This window comes from Bufo gargarizans, chromosome 6 (genome assembly GCF_014858855.1).
Source record: "Bufo gargarizans isolate SCDJY-AF-19 chromosome 6, ASM1485885v1, whole genome shotgun sequence".
Lineage (NCBI taxonomy): Eukaryota > Metazoa > Chordata > Amphibia > Anura > Bufonidae > Bufo > Bufo gargarizans.
The window spans coordinates 165,338,135-165,360,758 of record NC_058085.1 but is presented as its reverse complement, the minus strand read 5'-3'; the positions used below and the strand labels follow the sequence as shown (position 1 = coordinate 165,360,758).

General features: G+C 42.4%; 1 protein-coding gene across 1 annotated transcript in view; it reads left to right on the top strand.

Annotated features, from left to right (window-relative positions):
• The window catches only part of CDH23 (cadherin related 23), a 1,302,172-nt gene that overhangs the window by 4,776 nt on the left and 1,274,772 nt on the right, over positions 1 to 22,624 (top strand).

Sequence of the window (22,624 nt, the reverse complement as noted above, 5' to 3'; positions counted from 1 at the left end):
AACTAAAATTGGAAATAAGAGAATTGCGTTGGATCGCTATCAATATATTCCAAATCCCATAGATATGTACAATAGAAATGCTATCAATCGATACCAATACACACTGATAGATATGGCATGGGTGTACCACCAAGGTACAAAATATGCAATATATGCAGGGTAGGTTGATATTCTCCTATAAATAAATACAATTAAAACATTGCATAAAATAACGCATAAAATAAATAGATAATTGTAGCAGCAGCAGCAGCAAATAACAGCTTCAATGTTACACCGCAGTGTTGGGAAGTAGCATGTAGCAAAGTGTAACAGATGTCTCCACTTTTCTAGATCATAAATAATGTGTCTATGTGGAAACTTAGTTGCAACAATGGAGTGATATTGAAACAAAATATTCAGTTGCTAACTGGACTGTGAGCACCCTGGTTGGTGACTCTTAGCCCTGTGCGTCCTACTAATTTTTATTCTATTAACTTACCAATACTGTTTATACTTATTGGAAGGTTTGTGCTGTTTTCTTAATTTAAAAATACATTCACTATTGTTTAGCCCATGCACAAGCTTAATTGAATACTATACTTTCTAGAGGTTCTGGTACATTGAGTGGGGTGTCTTTGGCTGTTGATCCCCTCCCAATACTCAATCTATGAACGGCAAGGAGTTGAAGAGCTTTGCAAGCTGCTTCCCCTTGAAGACTCCTGCTGCAGGAGGGGAGAATGTAAAACTAATTTAATCAAACCTCTGTGTTGTATTTTGCAGCACTCCACTGCTTTGGTACTGTCTTCTGGCTCCCATGTGTCCATCTTCTGGCCTGTAGCTTGTTTACATCCTCCCCAGCGTGGGCATGAGCACTTGCTCCACTGCAGTCAATAACTGGCTTCAGCTGTGATGTTTCTCTTGGGTTTATACTGCATTTTAGCTTATTTCACACCAGAATTTTGCTTTAAACTTCTGGTGCAATTTTGGTGCATGGTGTAACATCTTGACCTACTCTTCTTTCCCACTAAGGCTCCATTCACACGTCCACAATTTTCCTTACGGTCCGTTTTTTTGCGGATCCGTGTTTCTGTAAAAACCTTCAGTTTTTTACAAAAGTGCATCCACATCCGTTCCGTGTTTCCGTGTTTCTGCAGAAATAAAAAAGGAAGGAGGAATACATGCTGCTAGGGTACCAGCAAAAAAAATAAGATGTTAAGCCTCTTGCACATGGTCCACAATGCATGGGCACCGACCGGGGGAGATTATTTAGATTATTCGTAATATTCCAAAAGACGAAGTTAGAGCAATATTAAGAATATACGTAAAAGTTGAAATTGCAATTCGATTATTCTAACTTGAATTAATTGAATTGCGATTTCAACTTAGCACTGCTATATTCCATGTTAGGCTAGAATTAACGAATATGGAATATAGCAGTGTGTTAAGTTGAAATCGCAATTCGATTATTATAACTTGAATTAATCGAATTGCGATTTCAACTTAATTTTCAAATCCGACAGTACATTCTAGTATATGGAGACGTTCTATGAGCACGGAAGTCGGCAGAAGCGGCAACGGGCACTGACTGGAGCAGCCAGGAAGCCAGGAATCCAAATGACAGGTAAGAACAAGGGAAGTGGGAAAGAAAAAAAGTATAACAATAAAAAAATAAAAAATAAATGAATATTCGATTTTGCGAATATATAGAACTATATTCTAAATATTCCCAAAAGTTACGATATAAAAAAAAACGCAATTGAATATTCGCGTTCAATACTACTGCTGAGTGCAGGAGAGCACGGCGTCATAGCAACCAATGACGCCGTGTGCTCCGGCACTTACCTCCACTGTTGGCCGGGTTTTCACAGACAATTAAAATATAGATACTATCAATTTTTTATACTCACTGATTTTCTCCTTTTTTGCTGTTGATGCAGCAGACCATGCTATCGGCAGCAACTCCTTTGTGATTTTCTCCCAAGAGCGGTCTTTTTCTAGACGTTCATGATACACCTCTGCACGTGTATCCCATAGTGCAGGGCGCTCTTGAATCAGAACAATTAGTTTTTCTACATTGATTTCTGAAATTCTCCTATTCTTTTTTCTGCCACACAACTTTCTCTGGCTCAGAAAGTCTAGACAGGACAGGACAGGAAAGGAGGATGTGCTAATTTTTTTCAACTTTCTGTGGATCTTCAATAACGGACGTGGGAATCACGGATGATATGAGGATGACATGCAGATGACATTTGGTGTCTTTCCGCATGTCATCCGTTTTTTTGCAGACCCATTGAGTACAATGGGGCCGCGGACCGCAATTTGCGGCTAAAAGTAGGATATGCTTCTTTTTTTTTGCGGAACCGCATCACGGAAGTGATGATGCGGACAGCAATTACTCCCCCATTGAAATGAATGGATCCGCACCTGTTCTGCAAAATTGCGGAACAGATGCGGAAGGAAAATTGCGGACGTGTGAATGGAGCCTAAGATATATCACCGTGTTGAGTTCAAAATAAAAAATTCTAAAACCCCTAGTAAATGTGGTGTACGATGTGTGTCCATCTAAGCCAGAATTCAGAAAACATTTCATGTCAATGTGTATGCTGTGGACCCCACTGATAATATATGTATATAGTATTTATATGTATAGTTTATGAACATATATTTTCCTTTTCTGCAAGGGTTGCCAGCATTGAAGTTAAAGGGGTTCAGCACTTTCATTTAACTGATGATCTATCCTCTGAATAGATCATTAGCATCTGATCGGCGGGGGTCAGACACCCGAGACCCACGCCGATCAGCTGTTTGAGAAGGCAGCGGCGCTCCACCTGCGCTGCGGCCTTCTGACTGTTTACCGCCGGCCCACTGACGTCATGACTAGTATCAACTAGCGGGGTGAGGCTAAGCTCTGTTCACTTGAATGGAGCTTAGCCCCGCCCATGCTAGTTGATACTAGTCGTGACGTCAGTGGGCCGGCGGTAAACAGTAAGAAGGCCGCGGTGCTGCTGGAGCGCCGCTGCCTTCTCAAACAGCTGATCGGCGGGGGTCCTGGGTGTCGGCCCCCGCCGATCAGAAATGAAAGTGCAGAACCCCTTTAAAAACATCTACAAAACAGTGCGCACAAAAAAACCCGTACAAAACATTGTACATAAATGTTAGCTGAGTAGTTCTATTCTTAGGCAGAAAATGATTATCTTTATTTGGCCTTAGGGTAGAAAAATTGCAGTCATCCCAAAATCACTTCTCTATTAGTGTTGAGCGCGAATATTCGAATATCTAATTTTTTTCGCGAATATCGGCACTTCGCTAATTCGCGAATATTTCGAATATAGTGATATAAATTCGATATTTCGAATATTCGTTTTTTTTTTTTTTTTGTTTTTTTTTTTATTGTTATATTTTTTTCTTTCCCACTTCCCTAAAGTTGTTCTTACCTGTCCTTTGGATTCCTGGCTTCCTGGCTGCTCCAGTCAGTGCCCGTTGCCGCTTCTGCCGACTTCCATGCTCATGGAGCGTCCCCATCACCATGGGAACATCTCCATATACTAGAATGTACTGTCGGATTTGAGAATTACGTTGAAATCGCAATTCGATTTTTTCAAGTTATAAAATTCGAATTTCGATTTTAACTTAGCACTGCTATATGCCATATTAGTTAGCCTAATATGGCATATAGCAGTGCTAAGTTAAAATCGAAATTCGATTATTATAACTTGAAAAAATCGAATTGCGATTTCAACGTAATTCTCAAATCCGACAGTACATTCTAGTATATGGAGTCGTTCCCATGGTGATGGGGACGCTCCATAAGCATGGAATATGGCTTCAATGGCTTGGTAGAATTAGCGAATTGACGAATATATTCGTTATATTCCACAAAACGAATATAACGAATGTATTCGTCATATTCCACAAAACGAATATAACGAATGTATTCGTCATATTCCACAAAACGAAGATAACGAAGTATTCTGCATCTTCATTTTAGCTACCTATTCATCAATTTCGCTAATTCTAGCAATGATATAGGAAAGTTAACTATAGAGACAGCTAAGTATAATTCGCTATGCGATTATATGACTGCTTTTTTTTATAAATAGTATAATTATAATAATTATCAGGTATTATAATTATTCTATTTATTTTAAAAAAAAGCAGTAATATAATCGCATAGCGAATTAAACTTAGCTGTCCAGTCAGTGCCCGTTGCCGCTTCTGCCGACTTCCATGCTCATGGAGCGTCCCCATCACCATGGGAACATCTCCATATACTAGAATGTACTGTCGGATTTGAGAATTACGTTGAAATCGCAATTCGATTTTTTCAAGTTATAAAATTCGAATTTCGATTTTAACTTAGCACTGCTATATGCCATATTAGTTAGCCTAATATGGCATATAACAGTGCTAAGCTAAAATCGAAATTCGATTATTATAACTTGACATAATCGAATTGCGATTCCAACTTGGACCTGGTTTACTATATGGTTGGCTTCAATGGCTTGGTAGAATTAGCGAATTGACGAATATATTCGTTATATTCCACAAAACGAATATATTCGTCATATTCCACAAAACGAAGATAACGAAGTATTCGTCATATTCCACAAAACGAAGATAACGAAGTATTCTGCATCTTCATTTTAGCTACCTATTCATCAATTTCGCTAATTCTAGCAATGATATAGGAAAGTTGACTATAGAGACAGCTAAGTATAATTCGCTATGCGATTATATTACTGCTTTTTTTTTAAATAAATAGAATAATTATAATACCTGATAATTATTATAATTATACTATTTATAAAAAAAAGCAGTCATATAATCGCATAGCGAATTATACTTAGCTGTCTCTATAGTCAACTTTCCTATATCATTGCTAGAATTAGCGAAATTGATGAATAGGTAGCTAAAATGAAGATGCAGAATACTTCGTTATCTTCGTTTTGTGGAATATGACGAATACATTCGTTATATTCGTTTTGTGGAATATGACGAATACATTCGTTATATTCGTTTTGTGGAATATAACGAATATATTCGTCAATTCGCTAATTCTACCAAGCCATTGAAGCCATATTCCATGCTTATGGAGCGTCCCCATCACCATGGGAACGACTCCATATACTAGAATGTACTGTCGGATTTGAGAATTACGTTGAAATCGCAATTCGATTTTTTCAAGTTATAATAATCGAATTTCGATTTTAACTTAGCACTGCTATATGCCATATTAGGCTAACTAATATGGCATATAGCAGTGCTAAGTTAAAATCGAAATTCGAATTTTATAACTTGAAAAAATCGAATTGCAATTTCAATAGGAGAGTAGCCTTTAAGTTAAAATCGAAATTCGATTATTTAAATCGCATATTAATCGCAATAACAAGAATAATGACGAATATTCGATTTCGACGAATATAAAACGAATATTCTATCGAATATTCGCGAATTTCGTCGAAATCGAATATGGCACCTGCCGCTCATCACTATTCTCTATGGCTTATCCTTGTGTTTATAGATAAAAGAAAGGTAAATCTTCCTGACCAACCCTGAAGTGAAACAAAAGGTCAAATTCACAAAAAAAATGTAATTTCTGCATTCTTACAGAGCGGTCTTTTTGTGCTTGTTTTTCCTATTAAGCATACACAGTTGAGTCACATTATTATGACCATTTCCTACTTTCAATGTCAGCAGCGCGTAGCTCATGAAGGAAGTCATGTGTCATGAGCTGACATATTGAGTATTTAAGGTGTTTAATAGGATTTGTGCATACATATCCTTTGTTTCTGTCATCGGCATCAGAGTTGCAACAAGGAATTCTTATTATCTTTCGGGCCAAGGGGGGCAGTAAAAACTGGACATTCTGAAACTGCTAATTTTATGAACTTTTTATGTGCTGCTGTGAGAACTGAGGAGCACCAAGTGCCTTTGATGTGAGAGGTGAATGTCATCTTCGACATTCCAGGTGCGCGAGGGTGGAAAGATGTGCTACAGTGGTGAAGGGGGCTACCATATGTGTCCCTAAACAGTTCAGCAAACTCTACTGCATATGTGACTCTGAAGCAGATTGATTGGTCACTGCACCTTTGTTAAGGAAGTTGCATTAGCAGAAAATGCTTCCGTTTTCACGGCAGCATCGGATTTGGACCTCTGCTAATTGGCAAAGAGTTGTCTTCTCTGATAAGTAACATTTTCTTCTTCGTCAAATGGATGAACGCTAGCGAATCAGCCAAAAAACATCAGAGAACAAATACCTTGCTACTAATGCTGGAAGAACGCAAGCTGGTGGTGGCAGCATTATGGTCCAGCTAATGTTTTTGTGGCATTCTCTGGGCCCACTCATCCATGTGGAAGTCGCTGTCAACTGATTTGGGTATGAATCCATCCTTGCGTACATCACGTACACCTATACATGTTGATTGTCTTCTCTGGGGCATGTCACACGGCTAGAAATGTCTGATTTTGGTTGGAAGAGCATAACTAAGACTTCCAAGTAGTACCCTGGCTCCCTAATTCCCAAGACTCAAACCAAAATGGGCATCTGTGTATCCATAACGATTGTGGTTTTCACGCTGTGGATCCTTCCCCACGCACACTTCAGCAGCAGTGGGATGCATTGCAGTCAGCATGGCTACAGATACCTGTGACAACCTACCAGAACATTATTGAGTCACTCCCAGTCTGTCTAGCTGCTGTTCATGCTGAACACTGTGGTTACTCTGGATATTAGCTGGTAGTCATAATAACCTCCTGACGAAGCCGCTGAGGTAAAACACGCTTCGAGGTCTTGTGCTTAGGGCTTTCTCATCTCTCCTGGGCTTGATCATGTCTTCAGGTACGTCCCCGGTTAGGTGTGTCTACTAAGACACCACCACATACAGTATGCATATTAGGCTTATGATATCGACTAGGCTGTGAATATACCATCACTATGCTGTGTTCATAAACTAGGCTGTGAATATTTCACTATTATGCTATTTACATACATGCTGTCTATGATTACCAGGGGCATGGGCTGTGGATCTCACAAATGTCAAGGGATTATTTTCTGATATAATTGTACCACAGTGTATAATCCCCTATTGATGTGCTTTACACATGGTATCATCTTTTGTGGTACATAACTTGGGCTGTTGTAAGACACAGCGTATGGCCTGGAAAGTGCTTATTAGCTCTGTGGGGATACATGGTTATCCAGTTAAGGGAATGCCCTTCGCTTCTCTGTATACCTTTTCCATCTTGCCCTTTTTTCCTTCATACTTTTTATTTTCAATAAAGTTGATATTATTTTTGATATATTATTTCCACTGGCTCTTTTGTTAAGTCATAATATTGTGACTTAACCGTGTATAATATAAGCACATAGAATGCCATTGCTGACTGCCATCCCAGGGGGCTACAAGAGAGCATGACAACTATTTATTATAATAAAATAACTTAGTTATTTATTACATTTGAATTGTTATACTGTTGCCCCGTATTTCTGTAATGTCACTATTATCTTGGTGTCAGCTATAGTCATACACTTGTATAATACATTTATGTTCAAAATGATAGGGCTCTTGCCCTGTTATTGGATTGAACCTTGCTGCCTCTAATTTATGTACAACTTTCAGGTTGGGACACTGTCAAATGTAAATAAATGTTAATAAAAACAAAATGCAGTGGTATGCAAACTACATAGAGCCGGATTTTATTCATAATAAATGATAGATAGAACACATAACAGATATTGAAAGTTATACATTTTACCACATCATGAAAAAATAAAATAAAAATAGAACTTCATGGAAGCAGCACATCTCAAAAAGATGGGATAGGGCCAGGTCAAACACTATATAATATTCCCTCTTATTTTACCAAGAGTCTGTACATTTCTGGGAAGTGAGGAGTCCAACTGCTGGAGTTGGTCTCTTCACCTGTCTGGTTCTAGCTGCTCAACAGTCCTGTGTCTTCTTTGCTAGATGTTTTATTTCACAATGCACTAAATGTTTTTGAATTTTGTTCTGATAACAAGATGGATGGTCCCTCTCCTCTTGAGTGCACAAGACATGGAATCCATGATTTCCAAGAAATTTTGATTCAACTCACCACAAAACAGCTTTCCATTATGCCTCAGTCAATTTTAAAGGAGCTTTTGCCCAGAGAAGATGGTGGCGTTTCTGGATTGTGTTGACATTTAGAATCTTCTTTGCATTATTTCTAGAATTCTTCTACCTATACCTTTTTTTTACACTGCAATTATTGAGTGACTGAAGGGAATGTTTCCATTTGTTAAACTTAACCGTTTTTTTTTTCAGATGATACCTTCAAATCTTTATTTTAAAAAAAAAGAAAGGTTTCACCAAAAACATAAATTTTTTTCTTTTAAATACTGACACAAATATAACGTATGCACTTCCATCAAAAATATTTAGAGTATGTTAAAAAATGGAAAATAGCCAGAAAAATTGGATTAGCAAATGTTATTTTTTTCATGTTCATCTAATGTATATGTTAAACATACAACAAAAATGAGATGTGAACAGCCCCTTAGATATGTTGATATTCTGAGTAAAATGTTCTTTCTCCCATCCCAATTGGTACCTGCATTCCTGAGAAATGATTTTTCTGATCTGCTGCTAACTGCTCTGTGCATTGAGAGCATCACTGTTTCACCTCGTTGCACTGAAAGCCATGCTTCTTATTACTGTCTCCCTTAGGCCCCCAGCTTTAAATGACAGAATCAGGCAGTGATCTTGCCTGGCCCTGTACTCCGGCATCACCAGGTTTACCCTGGCGATTGGTCCTGTCACTCAAAGCTGGGAGGGGGGCACAATAAGGAGTGTGGCCTTTGGTGCAATGAGGTGCAACATTAGCACCCCAGAGAAGGGGATGGGATAAAGAGCATTTAACTAAGGAGACCAGCACACATCTAACAATTCATTTACATTGATATGCCAGTAGCGGTGAAGGAGTCTGTTTAAACTGACCATATAGATTAGATGAAATTCAATGTATTTTGGTAATGTAGGCACAATCCGTCAACTACTAATGATTAGATTTTATAGATTATAGATTGGATGATTCCTAATGTCTTCCGTCAGATGAAACAAGGAATATACATGTTGCATTTTAACATTCCCAATCCATTGTTCCTACAGGAGATTCACATTAGCAGGAGCTTTTCCTCTTCGCACTTTGCTGAATACAGTAGCTGTCAGCCAGACAAGTGTAGACAGTTGCGGCATTCAACTTCCTGATTTCTTTTTATCACAGTTGAAATCCCTTTCGGTGCCTACATACCTTTTTATATTTCATATATTAGTGAGCCCCAGATCCTAGAACTTGTAGGAGTAATTTTCTACGGCTACTTTCACACTAGCGTATTTGCTGGATCCGGCAGGGTCCACCAAAAACGCTTCCATTACTGATAATACAACCATCTGCATCCGTTATGAACGGATCCGGTTGTATTATCTTTAACATTTCTTTAACATTGCCAAAACTGATCCGTTTTGAACTACCTTGTAAGTCAATGGAGGACGGATCCGTTTTGAACTCCCTTGTACAGTAAGTCAATGGAGGACGGATCGTTTTTTTAATTGTGGCAGATTGTTGCAGAGAAAATGGACCCGTTCCCATTGACGGATCAGTTTTTAAGTTTTTCCTAGGACGAAAAGCAAAACACAACAAGTTGCGGTTTGCTCTCCGGCCTGGGAACGAAACTAAACGGAATGGAATGTATTTTGGAGCATTCTGTTCTATTCAGTTCAGTTTTATCCCCATTGACAATGAATAGGGACAAAACTGAAGCGCTTTTTTTCCAATATTGTGCCTCTATGACGGAACTCAATACTGGACAACTTTAACGCTAGTGTGAAAGTACCCATACTAAAGACTTTGTGATATCTTTATAGTAAGCACTACTACATATTTGTAAGCCTCTGATGGTTGGCATCATGACTGTAGTAGGCCATGATCTTCTTGAACCCATGAGTACTATGAATAAACCCATAGTAATATGTGCTGTTGTATCGACTCGATTTGCATCATCTGCTTTTCAGAAGGGTTATGAGATGTGAATTAAAAAGAATTATAGCTAAGAACTGGGTGAGGTCTTCAATGAATCTTTAACCGAGAAAGGTATACCCTTTACTAAAATGCAAACTTAAGGTAATAAATGCAGCGTTGTATGTGAATTGAACATTACATTTGCATACATCTCCTACATGAAATCCCTGTGCTGTTGCATCTCAGCTGCTGGAGGGTAATATTTCTATATAGAAATGTCTCTGCTAGAATTGGCTATTTCTAAACTCCAATCATCTTTGTTCACACTGTCCTTTACTGCCTGCGAAATTACTTTGCGCAGTGTTTTAAAGGTTTAGGGATATACTATATACTTTTTGCTCTGCGGGAAATTAGAAGAGTGTTACATTGACATGCAATGTTTTTAAGGCATATTGTTCATTTTCATCTTGCTGTTATGCTTAACTGATTCTCATTTACTATAGCTCCGAGTTATTGTCTAGGAAATATACAAGGAAGTCATCTTTATTAAAGGATGTATGCTTTTGATTTTGTAGCAAAATGGTATTTGATGTATTTTTAGCATGGTTCTACTTGAATGGCAAGGTTTTGTGCTCTCAATACTGAACTGATGCTTCCTAAGCTTGTCATTAATGATATTGTACTGGTTATTGTGTATATAAATAAAAAAAAGTACAGGCCAATTCATTGGTGGATTTGCCATTTCTAGGGTCCCAAGTGTAAGTTATGTCTGGGGGCCCCCGTTACCCTGCTAAGCCCCACTCTCTGCTTTGAAGTGCAGCCTGGACATTTTTGCTACTGCATATGTAAGGATTAGTGATAAGTCGGACTGGAGTGCCTAGGGCCCACTAGTAAAATGTACTGTAAGGGCCCACTGCAAATACTACCTGCTACCATAACGGCAGGCAGCAGCAAGATGCTTAAGATATTGGTTATGAGAGTCCCTGTCGCAACTTTAAGAAGGCAGGTCCTTGAGGAAAAAGGATACTGGCTGGCCTACCTCTATGCCTAGAAGTCTTCTCTGCCACCTGATGCATCTATAATAATAAAGTGAGTAGCTTGAATAATCTACAAGTGCTTTTTATATGGACATAGACAGGTTAAAATTCTGTACGCTGCATATCTGTATGTGTCAGTCTTCTATGTTATGTGCAAGGGATGAGGGACTGGGGACCCACCTTTGTCAGGGGCCCACCGGGTGATTTACCTGTTGCCCTGTGGGCCAGCCTGAGCATGGTGACAAGTTCTCTTGAAGGGTCTTTTAGGTACTTCAAATGGGCATCTTCAAATTATTATCTGAGTACGTGTATATGTACAAATCAGACATCTAGTGTTGGAAATATTTTCTTTTTATTTACCTAGGTTGAAATAAATTAGAATGACCAAAATGTTGCATAAGCGTGAGTTGGTGGACACTGAAGACAATTGTCACCACTGGCATCAAAAAATCTGGCCTAATATGTATTGGAAACCTATTTAGGTCAAGTGTTGGACACACTGGTATAGTGTGCATAATAAATTTGACATGAATATGTGCTGTTGCATATATTCCATTTACGTCATGTGCTTTCAACATGACAATTGTCTATGTCTGTAAAAAGATATGATGAGTATGCTAATTTAGACACAATCAGCCAACTACTAATAATTATATCTGATAGATATGGGGTTTCACTCTGGTAGATAGGGTAAGTGGGCACAGTACAGAGGCAAAACACTAATTCCTAACGCAAAACGTCAGTGTTTATTCACACGTGAGGCAATTGCACGAAGCAGCATGTAACTTTGCAGACTTGTTGTTAATTCAGACACAATGGAAAGTTCATATAACACAAGTCACCTTGCTGGCAGTTCTGCCTCCAGTAATCCACAGCAGGCTTTAGGGGACCTGTTTTCCTCAGTGTGCAGCTCTCAGCCCTCCAGCATGGCACAAAGCCTCAGATCCCAAAAACAGAGACCTCTTTGTTGAGCCCAGCTGCCTATTTAAGGACAGCCAGGTGCTGCCAAAAACCCAGACCGGCACTTAAACTCCGGTCCGGTATTTGACCTAACCTGGCTGGAAACATGCTGGGAGGAAAATACCTGCCCTGCCAGACATAACCCCTCACTGTGTCACATACCCCCCTTTGTTCAACCCTGAGGGGGTGGACACACGCCGGACAATGCACCCGGGACAGGGCATCCGCATTTCCCTGCAACCGGCTTGCTCTGTGTTCTACCGAGAACTTAAAGTTCTGCAGAGACAAAAACCATGTGGTGACCCGGGAATTCCTGTCTTTAGCCTGGCTCATCCACTTGAGAGAGGAGTGGTTGGTCACCAGGCGGAACTTCCTCCCCAACAAATAGTAGCGGAGAGACTCGAGTGCCCACTTGATAGCCAGGCACTCTCTCTCCACTATACTGTACCTGGTTTCGTCTGGGGTGAGCTCGCGGTTTAGGAAGACAATGGGATGCTCCTCCCCGTTGACTTCCTGAGACAGTACAGCGCCGAGGCCTACTTCAGAGACATCCGTTTGTACCACAAACTCCCTTTTGAAGTCGGGCGTCACCAAAACCGGTGACCCACACAGGGCCGACTTCAAAGCGGCAAAAGCCTATTCTGTCCGATCATCCCAGCGAACCATTACTGATTTTCATCCCTTCAAGAGCCCTGTCAAGGGCACGGCTAGAGTAGCAAAGTGGGGAAAAAACCTCATGTAATAGCCCACCGTTCCCAGGAATTACTTTATTTGCCCAGTGGTGACAGGTTGGGCCAATTCAGTATCACCTCTATTTTGGTCACTTGGGGTTTGATGACTCCACACCCAATGGCATACCCCAGGTACTTAGTCTCTTCTAACCCTATTGCACATTTTTGGGGGTTAGCAGTTATGCCAGCCTTCCGAAGGGAGTCCACTACAGCCTGCACTTTGGGTGACTTTCCCAGTCGGTACTGTTAATGACAATATCGTCCAGGTAAGCCGAAGTGTACTGATGATGTGGACAAAGCACATTGTCCATTAGTCGCTGAAAAGTGGTGGGGGCACTATGCTGACCAAAGGGTAAGACATTATATTGATACAGCCTCTCAGGCGTGAAGAAGGCTATTTTTGAATGACAGATAGCGGATACCCAGATACCCGAAGGACACATTAAGAAATGCCTTCCAGCATGCATTGACCACGGAGAGGGAGACGCTACTCACCCCTAAAAAACCTGGGGAGGATGGGAGGGCGCAGACTCGCCTCATCTCTACATTTGATGTGGCCAACACGGAAGTGAGAGCTATTCTCAATAAGTATTGGCCCGTCCTACAAATGGACTCTAATGTGGCTAAGAATATGTCACCTCATCTGAGCATAACCTATCGGAGGGGCAGAAGCCTTAGAGATAGATTGGTACATAGTCACTATCTACCACCAGTAACACCAGGAACATGGCTCGATCGCCGCTCCCTGGGGATGTTCAGGTACGGGACCCGCAAAACATGCATCTCCACAGGCAAGACTGTCACATGCTCAGCCACCCAAAGAACGTTCACTATTCGGGACTTTATAAACTGTAAAAGTAGACGCGTAATCTATATCTGCCAGTGCCCATGCCCCAAAGATTACATTGGAAAAACTTTCAGGGAGCTAAGAAAAAGGGTAGGGGAGCATGTTAATGATGTAAAAAATAATAAAATCACACCAGTGGCGAGTCACATGCACGAATATCATGCAGAGGACCCGCGCACTGAAGTTTTCAGCCCTTGAACTCGTCCCGATATCCCCTAGGAAGGGAGACTGGGATAATACGATATTGAGAAGGGAAGCAGAATGGATAAACAGGTGTAGCTCACAAGCACCCTCTGGTCTTAACGAAAGGCTTACCTACACATGTTTTTTGTAGTAAAACGCTGCCCCTCACTAATGGAATAGGGACGTAAAATTGGGAGGTCTAGGTGCCAGGGAATCCTCTCTTCTCTGATCTTACCCTCTGGTTTCCGTAAGAAGTTTTTTCAGTTATATCAGGATTAACCCTAGTTTGAATATTAATTATATCCAAGAAATTCTCATGATCCTGTCAGGCAATGATTATAAATATTTAATTATATATCTCCTGAAGAGCTACAATTGTGATAACTGTGTCCTTTGTTATTTGTAGTAGTTTGAATATACATCATAAAATAGCCCATATTGTGACATAGAATTTCATTTCCTTTCTGCAAATTGGGTTATATCTATCCCTCTGGCTGTATGCCAGAGGTGACTAAAACGACCCCCATAATACACCTCCCCTTTCTCCTTCTGTATATTGCCGTAAAATATGATTTCAGATAGGGGTGGAATTGGTGCAATTACCTGAAGCACCAACTCCCCTTATACTACAACTCCTCCGGCTGAAGTCTGGAGCGCCGCAGCGTCACTAAACCGGAAGTTACGTCTGCGTTCCAGAAAACTGGAAGTAGTGTATGTGTTGCAGGGAACCGGAAGTAGCGGCTCGGCGTGCGTTCCACTCACCGTATATCCTCTTTCCGGGAGTAAGGAAGCGCGCTGGAGCGCATATTTAAACACCGGCAGTACAGAGAAGCCCCACTGCTTTACACCACTTGGCAAGGGGCAGTCCAGACATCGATGGGGCACATCACCAGTAAGCTTTTATCACCTCTGGTAGCGCTAAGACATCTGCAATCCAGTAAGTAAACACACATCTTTGTGATTTATTTCTAGGTGACCTCTCTCTATAACAACAGGAGAGCCTGTGTGATGCATCCAGCCCAAAGCATGGTCTGCCTAATTGTCTTATCCAGGACATAGTACAGTCTTCATCTTTTTATTTGGTTTGATTTAAGATGTTATTTATATGAATTATCTATTTCTAACCAACCCCCTGATGAACCCTAGTGGGGAAACGAGTCGGGAGTAAAAATACCATTGACATCATTCCCAACATATAGGGTTTTACAGGGCCAGACAGGGAGGTCCCACCATTACCTAAGGGCTGGTACAGGGAGAGAGTTACCACCAGCACCTATTCAAGTATCCTAGCCTTCCCCTAACGTATACTTATCGCCAACTTCACAAGTGCCCTTGTGGAATCTGTACTATCCATATGGCATCAAACTCACCAATTCATGGTGGTAGCTGGGCGGCATCTTGTCCTTACCTTTTTGAGGTCACCCAGATATCACAGGGTTAGAATTAATAAAAGCAATATTTTAAAAGGGTCCAATACTAACTTTACGGACACCTATATGACTGTTACACATCTAAATTTTTCTGAGATTTATTTTTGTCTTTGGCAGTCTAGAGGGAAGTGGTATATTGCAAATATATGTTGCGAGACAGTGACAGATCTCACACAGGTTAGAGGCAAGGAAGGGGTGGATAGTGCGGCCCACACCCTTATTATACCACAGGTGAGACCAGCTGGAGGTACTCAGGCTGGCATAAAGCACCTCCCAGGGTGTCAGTAAGGGAGGAGTGTGCATACAGAGTCCTGGTAAGGCTCTGTGAGTGTGGTCTCAGCTGGGCAAGACTGAGAGACCATAAGGCTGGGAGATATTCTGACCGTGCTGCAGCCTGGGGATTGGTGGACTATTGGGCTGAGAAAGCCGCACCTGAAGCAGTGTGTGAACTGTGATGTATACTGTAGGTGAGTCAGAGAGACACGTGTTATGTTTAGTTAGAGCCCAGCCGGGCAGGCGTTCGTTTAGTACTATGTTTGTTTTGCTGAGGTGCCAAATAAAAGCAATGTTTGGACCTTAAAACTTGGTGTCTGGCGAAGATACTTGTGTGAATGACCCACAGAGAAGAGCTACCTCCCACAATGTATATGTGTCTTTTAATAACTATATATATATATATATATATATATATATATATTGGCACTGCATGGCCAGTATGGGCCCAGGTCTGTGTGTGTATATATGTATATACAGGTCCTTCTAAAAAAATTACCATATTGTGATAAAGTTCATTATTTTCTGTAATGTACTGATAAACATTAGACTTTCATATATTTTAGATTCATTACACACCAACTGAAGTAGTTCAAGCCTTTTATTGTTTTAATATTTATGATTTTGGCATACAGCTCATGAAAACCCCAAATTCCTATCTAAAAAAATTTGCATATTTCATCCGACCAATAAAAGAAAAGTGTTTTTAATACAAAAAAAGTCAACCTTCAAATAATTATGTTCAGTTATGCACTCAATACTTGGTCGGGAATCCTTTTGCAGAAATGACTGCTTCAATGCGGCGTGGCATGGAGGCAATCAGCCTGTGGCACTGCTGAGGTGTTATGGAGGCCCAGGATGCTTCGATAGCGGCCTTAAGCTCATCCAGAGTGTTGGGTCTTGCGTCTCTCAACTTTCTCTTCCCAATATCCCACAGATTCTCTATGGGGTTCAGGTCAGGAGAGTTGGCAGGCCAATTGAGCACAGTAATACCATGGTCAGTAAACCATTTACCAGTGGTTTTGGCACTGTGAGCAAGTGCAAGGTCGTGCTGAAAAATGAAATCTTCATCTCCATAAAGCTTTATGTGCATGAAGTGCTCCAAAATCTCCTGATACCAGCAGCTGACATGGCACCCCAGACCATCACTGACTGTGGGTACTTGACACTGGACTTCAGGCATTTTGGCATTTCCCTCTCCCCAGTCTTCCTCAAGACTCTGGCACCTTGATTTCTGAATGACATGCAAAATTTGCTTTCATCCGAAAAAAGTCCTTTGGACCACTGAGCAACAGTCCAGTGCTGCTTCTCTGTAGCCCAGGTCAGGCGCTTCTGTCGCTGTTTCTGGTTCAAAAGTGGCTTGACCTGGGGAATGCAGCACCTGTAGCCCATTTCCTGCACACGCCTGTACACGGTGGCTCTGGATGTTTCTACTCCAGACTCAGTCCACTGCTTCCGCAGGTCCCCCAAGGTCTGGAATCGGTCCTTCTCCACAATCTTCCTCAGGGTCCGGTCACCTCTTCTCGTTGTGCAGCGTTTTCTGCCACACTTTTTCCTTCCCACAGACTTCCCACTGAGGTGCCTTGATACAGCACTCTGGGAACAGCCTATTCATTCAGAAATTTCTTTCTGTGTCTTACCCTCTTGCTTGAGGGTGTCAATGATGGCATTCTGGACAGCAGTCAGGTCGGCAGTCTTACCCATGATTGCGGTTTTGAGTAATGAACCAGGCTGGGAGTTTTTAAAAGCCTCAGGAATCTTTTGCAGGTGTTTAGAGTTAATTAGTTGATTCAGATGATTAGGTTAATAGCTCGTTTAGAGAACCTTTTCATGATATGCAAAATTTTTTAGATAGAAATTCTGGGTTTTCATGAGCTGTATGCCAAAATCATCAATATTAAAACAATAAAAGGCTTGAACTACTTCTGTTGTGTGTAATGAATCTAAAATATATGAAAGTCTAATGTTTATCAGTACATTACAGAAAATAATGAACTTTATCACAATATGGTAATTTTTTTAGAAGGACCTGTATATGGAGATGTGTATATGCCCCTTATATTGCACACATCTGTATGTGTTTGTAGATGGGCTTATATTAGTGGATGTCTATATATGGATGTATGTATGTCCCAGTTATTACATGCATCTATATATACGTTCTCCAGGTATATATTGTTATATATAGATGTGTGTATGCTTCTTATATTACATACATGTATTTTTATATATATATATATATATATATATATATATTTCTATATATATAGATACTTATATAGACCTAAATACGGCCAGAGTAGATTACCCCAGTCACAGTACCCCCCCCCCCCCCCAGCCTAATATTCCTGTGAGGTGAGTGACACCAGATGGCTGGACAATTATGTCCAGCTCTGGGTCGCTTCAAAAGGCAAAGGATTATTTAAGGCTGGGGGGGGGGGGGGGTACTGGACATGCCCCCAGCTTCCACAGGGGGCCAGTTGGCAGTTATCTGTTCTGAGTGCATGCATTCCGGCACATGCACACGATGATATCATATCCCTGCACCTTAAGTTGAAGAGGGGGAGAGGGGCTGCTATGCTTATATTAGCCCAAGCCAGGGCAAAGGCTCTCTCTCTTGGGACTTGGCTTCAAACAGACACACATGGGAGAGAAAGAGATGAACTGAGCAGCTCCATGAAGGAAAATGGACCGAACAGCTCCATGAAGGAAGAGAGGCAGAGCCCCAGGTGCCTCTGGAGATGGCTTAGTCCTGCTTTGTGAGGTCCAAAACATTAAAATACCGGGCTTGTCCTAACCTCTCGATGAGCTCATCCACCCGGGGCATGGGATACGCATTGGATTTTGAAACCTCGTTAAGTTTTTGAAAGTCGTTACAAAAAAAAACAGAACGTCCTGTCCAGCTTGGGTATCAATACTATAGGGCTGGCCCACTCACTTTTTGACTCATCAATGATGTCTAGCTGCAACATCAGTTGCACCTCCTCCGATATGGCTTGTAGCCTCGGGTACCCGGTATGGTTTTAATCTGACTTTTCCCTGAGGCTCAGTGACAATGTCATGCTGGATTATGGAAGTCCGTGTTCTGTCTAATGAACTCCCTGGCCTCCTGAGTTTGTTTAGAGGAGAGGCTGTCAGCAATTTTTACTGTGGCAGCCGCCTCTCTTGCATCAGACAGAGGGGCCGGTACCTTTTATCCTAGAAAACCCAGCCTCGGGCTGTCTTCTGTACAGGTTTTCCTATCTTTCCACAGTTTGAGTAAATTCACATGGTAAACCTGCTCCGGCTTTTGCCGCCCTGGCTGGTGTACCTTGTAGTTTACATCTCCAATTTTCTCGAGTACCTAGTAGGGCCCCTGCCACCTAGCCAGGAATTTACTGTCCACGGTCGGCACCAGAACCAAAACCCGATCACTCGGGTTAAAGATCCAAACCCGAGCCTGCTGATTATACACCCCACTCTGGAGTCGCTGAGCTGCCTCCATATGCTCCCTAACAAGAGGCAACACTGTCTCTATACGATCTTGCATCTGGGTAACGTACTCAATGACACTTTTATTGGGAGTGGGTTGTTGTTCCAATGCCTCTTTGGTCACGTCCAAGAGACTTCTAGGGTGTCTGCATATATCAGTTCGAAGGGGGAGAACCCCGTAGAGGCCTGGGGTACCTCTCGCACTACAAACATGAGATAAGGCAGGAGGAGGTCACAGTCCATCCCATCTTTATACACTACCTTTTTCAACATATTTTTTAATGTTTGGTTAAACAGTTCTACCAGACCGTCCGTTTGCGGATGGTAAATGGACGTCCGTAGTTTTATGTGCAGCAACTTACAGAGTTCCCTCATCACCTTGGACATAAAAGGGGTCCCTCGGTCGGTCAGAACCTCTTTAGGTAGTCCCACTCTGGAAAACATCTCCATTAACTTCTTAGCTATGAGATTGGCCAAGGTATGTCGCAGTGGCACTGCCTCTGGGTACCGAGTGGCATAGTCTGGAATGACTAAGATGTGTTGATGCCCTCTGGCAGACTTTGGTACTGGGCCTATGAGGTCCATAGCTATTCGGTCAAACGGTACTTCGATAATTGGGACAGATACTAGGGGACTATGGAAATGTGGCTTTGGGCTAGTTATCTGTCAGGTCGGGCAAGACTTACAAAACTCTTCCACTTCTTTGAATATGCTGAGCCAGTAAAACCGCAGTAGAATACGATCCTGAGTTTTCTGCAGCCCCAGGTGGCCCCCGAGAATGTGTTGGTGGGCTAGATCTAACACAAGATTGCGATAAGCCTTAGGTACCAACAACTGTTCAATAGGCTAACCCCATAGTTGGTTTACCCGATACAACATATCCTGATGAACCACAAAACGGGGAAACACTGACACTGCCCCAGGTTGTTGTGGTTCACCATCTACTATTAAGCAAATATGGCGAGAGAGAAAAAAAAGATGGGGAGAAGCGCTCATAGGGTGGTAGGTAACGATAAATCGGTTTAGCAAAATGGATGGAGTATGCTCACCTTTTACTGTTGTGCGTGTGTAGGCACAACATTCGTAAGGGCAGATACAAAGAGTGAAGGGGGTCGGTGCTGCCAGTACCCATTCGGTCCCTTTGGATGGAGTTTGCCAAAAACTCCTGAGGACTGTGAAGGAAGTAGTTGAGGGCTTGTGTGCTGGCACACAGTAGGGTACTTCTTTGGCGCACAAAAAATTACCTCAATTCGGGAGCTTTTGGTGTAATAGCTGTTTATTGTGCAATAGAAAACGTGTTTTGGAGTTTGTAACTCCTTTCTCAAGTCTTGGGGGCGTCAGCAGCAAGAGTGGCCGGATGACTGAACTGTGGATCTCTGTAGCTCCTCCAGCGTGACCATGGGCCTCTGCTGGAGCAGCTACAGAGATCCACAGTTCAGCCATCTGGCCACTCTTGCTGCTGACACCCCCAAGACTTGAGAAAGGAGTTACAAACTCAGAAACCCATTGTCTATTGCACAATAAACAGCTATTACACCAAAAGCTCACAAATTGAGGTTGTTTTTTGTGCGCCAAAGAAGTACCCTACTGTGTGCCAGCACACAAACCCTCCACTACATCTACTATTAACACATTTTCCCAGGTGCGGGATAGGGTTGGGTCCTGATGTTGGGTGGAACCAAAATTATCCCCGGAGACATTGAGGTCTGACAATTCAGGTCCTCCACGTCTCCCACCATCACACTTAGCGGGGTTGTCTTCCCCTGTTCCACCGAAGTGGCGGTCACCCCTACTGCTCGCCCTTCGGTCTCAGGTTCCCAGGGTTCTGGTCTCCCCCGCAGCCTATTATAAGTTCGTAGTGTAAATTTGGGGAAACTTTGTGAGTCCATCTGCCAGCCCCTGCCTGTGATTAGAGACACCAGGGCGGTGGGATAGTCTTTTAAGTCTCCATGGATGCACATGACCCTGACTTTCCGGCCAGTATATTCCACTGACCATATCAGGGAAGCCCTTACTAGGGACACATGACTGAGTCCAGCAGATCCTCCGCTGGAGTGTCTCCTACCTCCACCTGGCACAGGTGGTTTAGAGTTTTTGGGGTACCTGCTGTTACCTGCTGCACACAGCTTCCTGGAATATAGCAACTGACGGTATCCATAGTTAATATCCATGGGTTCCATCTGATGGGTACAGTCAACTCTTACATGGCCCAGCTCCTGACACCGCCAGCAGACTATTGGAGTCAGGTCCGTAGAGGGTACACCCCTACATCCCAAGTGAGTTTGGTTGGTACAAGTCGCCGGGTCTGGGATGGAGATTTACGGGGTTTGACTGCCCCCCTCCCAAAAGAACCCCCTGTAACAGTCTTAGTAGCCTCCACCAGGTCCACCATTTCTAGAGCTTTGCCAGGAGACACCTGGCCGATCGATTGCTGGAGAGAGGGTGGAAGAGCCCTCCAGAACATATCAGCCAATAGTCTATCGAGCATAGCCGTGGGACTCAGCACATCAGGCTGTAGCCACTTTTGCAAGAGATGGAGTAAGTCATAATACTGGGTCCTCGCAGACACAGCAGGCTTAAACCCCCACTGATGTACTCGCAGGGCCCGGACCAACACATTCACCCCCAGTCTTGCCAAAATCTCACCCTTTACTTTTTTTTAGTCGGCCACTTGATCTTCCGGCAAGTCAAAATACACCCGCTGGGAATCGGATGCCAGGAATGGAGCAACAACCTCAGCCCACTGGTCACAAGGTAGCTTTTTCCTGATGGCCACTTTCTCGTACATCGCCAGGTAGGTTTCGATGTCATCTGCGGGGGTCATCTTAGGAATCGCGGCATGAACAGCTTTCCGGACAAAGCCATCACATGTTGTAACAGAAAATGGTTAGTCTCCTGATGCTGCTTATTAGCCTTGCGTTGCTGCAGGTTTGTCTCTCGGTGCTGCAAATGAGGGTCTTCGCAACAGCCTCCGTTTTTTTTGTGGGGAACTGGTTGTAATACAGCTGGTTTAATGTACAATATATAACTGTGCCTGAAAAATGCAAAAACCAAAAATATCGGCATTCATGCCATCCTCACTGCTCTTGCCCGCATTCTCCACCAATTGTGGGATTTCGCTCTGGTAGATAGGGTAAGCGGGTGCAGTACAGAGGCAAAATACAAGTTCTTAACTCAAAACGTCAGTGTTTATTCACACTTGAAGCAATTGCACAAAACAGCACGTAACTTTGCAGTCTTGGTGTTAATTCACACTCAATGGAAATTTCATATAACACAAGTCACCTTGCTGGCAGTTCTGCCCCATTAATCCACAGCAGGCTTTAGGCTCTGTTTCCCCAGCATGCGGCTCTCAGCCCTCCAGCACAGCACAAAGCCTCAGACCCCAAAAACAGAGACCTCTCTACTGAGCCCAGCTGCCTATTTAAGGACAGCCAGGTGCTGCCAAAACCCGGACCGGCACTTAAACTCCGGTCCGGTATTTGACCTCCCCTGGCTGGAAACCAGCCCCGCCACATATGCTGGGAGGAAAATACTTGCCTTGCCAGACACAACCCCTCACTGTGTCACATAGATTATAGATTGGGTGATTCCTAATGTCTGCTGTCAGATGAAACAAGACATAATGTTGCATTTTATTGTATCATACATTTTGTATTGTAGTGCACATTTAGAAACATAATTTGCATTGCCTTCTATTCATCTATTTTGTTTTTC